Genomic DNA, 3,511 nt, shown 5'->3' with positions numbered 1-3,511 from the left:
GGCCCCAGGATGAGGAGAGTCAGAGAGACCCCACTCAAAGCCAGGGAGTGAAAGAAGGGGAAGAGGGAGGAGCCTGGGGAGGTGTTACAGGCCGCAAGGATGAACAGAACAAGACGTGGGGTTTGCAATGGTGGTGTGTTGTAAGTGGCAGGAGGTGAGGTGAGGTGAGGCGAACCCTTGGGTAGGGTCAACCTCTATGGACCAGGCAGAAACTACCATTCTACTTGTGTGTTTTTTTTTCTGATCTTGTTTTTCAACTTCTGCAACAGTAAATACAATAGTTTGTACATGCATAACATTCCCCAGTTTCCCATATAACAATACAACCCCCACTAGGTCCTCTGCCATCCTTCTTGGCCCTAGAAACTACCATTAGAACAGTGAACCTTGACTGAGGATTTCCCCTGTGCCCGGCACATTCTGCACATTCTTCCCCTACTCCTGACCTCAGCCAGTGTGCTGGGTGGATATGACTGTTAGGTCTATTTTGATGACAAGAAGACTGAGGCCCAAGGAGGTCCTGGTATTTGCCCAAAGCGCTTGCTGTCAACTGCCACCATAATCCCTGACTCCTGTACAGTCCAAAGCAGCGTGTGTGGGCGGTATCCTTAGGCACTGGGGGAATTACTGCAGGTTTACAAGCAAGTGTGGCATGATGCCTTTCAGCATGATCCACTTGGCTGCCATGTAGAGAGCGAAGCCAGGAGAAACAGGAGATCCCGGGCAAAGACTAGAGGAACAGGGCCACTGCGGATGTCTAAGGTGCCTGGAGGAGGCTGCAGAGCCGTGGTCAACACAGGGCTGGTGATGACCATGGGAGGTTCTGGGTCGTTCCAGTGAGAGGGACGTGACTGGAGGCTCAAACAGATGGTTAGCCGGAGAGCTGGGGTCTCCCATGGAGCTCAAGAGGGAGCCCTTGGGAAGGGCTAGAGGAATTGTGGGACTCTCTAGGAAGAACACAAAACCAAGCATGGCTAGCTGGTGGAGGACTGGGTCTGGGGTCAGGTGAGCTGTGCCTCCCAGGGCTCCATCCTGCTCTGCTTCCATTGATTGGGGTCTGTGCTGCGCCCACCTCTAGTGAGCCTGGCCTCCAAAGGGGCTGACAGGTTCCGCCTGTTGCCCAGCAACTGTGAGAGCTGTTGGCTGTTGCTAGGAGCAGGCTGGGGAGGCCAGAGGAGGGATGGCTCTTTCCAGCAGGGGGTGGGGCCATCAGGGGAGGAGGCCCGCCTCAGAGCTGAGTTTGTAGTCTTAGGCGAGCATTGCATGCACCCCCCTCCCCCAGCATATTCTGTGGGTCTAGGCCATACTTAGAGCTGGACCTGGGTGTGAAGTATAGAGCACATCCGAGTGTTTGTGTTTTGGGTGAGCATTACGTGCTTTCTGTTCTTTTTGCCTCCAGGATTATTGATGGGGCTCTGTGCCTGCACTACGAATCCACTGCTCCTGGTGGCCATCTTTTTTTCATTGTTGTTGTTACTGCTGCTACCGCTGTTGGATAGGACAAAAGAGAGGAGGGGAAGACAGAGAGGGGAAGAGCAAGAGAGACGCCTGCAGACCTGCTTCACTGCTGTGAAGTGACCCCCCCCTGCAGGTGGGGAGCAGGGGTACAAACCAGGATCCTTGAGCCAGTCCTTGCACTTACTTGATGGTATGTGCGCTTAACCCGCTGCGCTACTGCCTGCCCCCCCCCCCCATGATATACTCTTTTTTTTTTTTTTTAACCAGAGCACTGCTCCACTCTGGCTTATGGTAGTGCGGGGGATTGAACCTGGGACTTCACGGAGGAGCCTCAGGCATGAGCATCTGTATGCATAGCCATTGTGCTGTGTACCCCCGCTGGATATACTCTTTAACGGAAGTCAAGTATAGCTACTTGCAGGAGGACTCAGAAGACCAGAGAGGGATGGATAAGCCAGCCTGAGCAAAGGTGATTGTTTTTGTTTTTTCAATAAAATTTTCTTTATTTTGAAAAGAGATAGAGAAGTGGAGGAAAATGAGAGACAGAGAGAAAGAGAGATACCTGCAGCAGTGCTTCGCCACTCCTGAAGCTCCCCCCTCTCCCCCCCCCCCCCCCCCCCCCCCGCGGACTTGAACCATGGTCCTTGCACATTGTAACTTGCATTCAGCCAGATGTACCACCACCCAGCCCAATTGTTTTATGGTTTTAAATATTTATTTATTTACTTCTTCATTCATTTGTTACAGATGAAAGAGTTTTACATTAGGCAGTGGGGAGAGCAAGCTCCAAGCCAACACCACTCAGATACATGCAGTTCTGTTGGGGATCAAACTGGGAGTCCAATGCTCTGGGCTGGGGTGATAGCATAATGGCTATGCAGAAGATTTTAATAGACTTTCATGCCTGAGGTTCTGAAGTCCCTCATTCAGTCCTCAGCATATTACAGGCCAGAGATGAGCAGTGCTCTAGTAGGGAAAAAAAAACAAAACACCTCAGCAGTTGAATTATGTACCCAATTGCTAGCCATTAAATATATATGTGTGAGAGAATCAGAGCTTTATTCTGGCACATGCAGCGGATAGGATGGAACTCTGGACACCTCATCCTTGAGAGTCCAATGTTCCCTCCACTGTGCCATCTCCTGGTATGCAAAAGCAGTTGTTTTTCCTTACTGCAGTCTTCCTTTAAAACCAGATAGGTGTGGTCCGGGAGGTGGCGCAGCGGCTAAGGTACTAGACTCTCAAGCATGAGATCCTGAGTTCGATCCCCGGCAGCACATGTACCAGAGTGATGTCTGGTTCTTTCTCCTATATTTCTCATTAATAAATAAACAAAGCGAGAAAGGTGTGTCCAGAAGTGGTGGATAAAGCGTTGGACTCTCAAGCATGAAGTTCCGAGTTCGAGCCTTGGCATCGCACGTGCGAGTGCGATCCTCTGGTTCTCTTTCCTCTGTCTCATTAATGAAGAGAAAGAGGAAGACAGGAAGGAAGGAAGGAATGGAGGGAAGAAAGGGAGGAAGAAGAAAAAAGAAAAAAAAGAAAGAAATACAAAACTGACACACGACACACTCAGTATACGGAGGACGGAGGGCTCTCTATACCTCAAAACAAGTTTATTGGGGTCACTGACAATTGACGAAGACACGCCTCTCCCGCTCCACTTGCCCCGCTCCAGGCCGATTCCCGATCGCCTGCGAGGTGCACGGGAGACCCACCCCCTGACTCCGCCCCGTCGGGGCGCTCGGCACCCAATCAGAGCCCCACCGCGCCTGCGGCCCGCCCCAAGCCCGCTCCCCGCGGCCCCCCTCCCCGGGCTCGACGCACCCTTGCGACCCGCTGGGCCAGGCTCCGCCTCCAGCCCGGCTGCTGCTTCGCTCCGCCCCGGGGCCAATCGCCGGCCAAGGAGGGCGCGAGACCCCGCCCCCACCCCGCCCAGCCCCGGGCCCCGCTCGCCGCGGCCCCGCCCCCAGCCCCGGCCCCGCCCCCGGCCCTCCCATTCCCGGGCCCCGCTCGCCCCGGCCCCGCCTCCGGCCCGCCCCGCCGTCGGTGCGCC

The sequence above is a fragment of the Erinaceus europaeus genome, chromosome 12 (assembly GCF_950295315.1).
Source record: "Erinaceus europaeus chromosome 12, mEriEur2.1, whole genome shotgun sequence".
NCBI lineage: Eukaryota > Metazoa > Chordata > Mammalia > Eulipotyphla > Erinaceidae > Erinaceus > Erinaceus europaeus.
The sequence above is the reverse complement of the archived record's forward strand: the minus strand, read 5'-3'. Positions refer to the sequence as shown.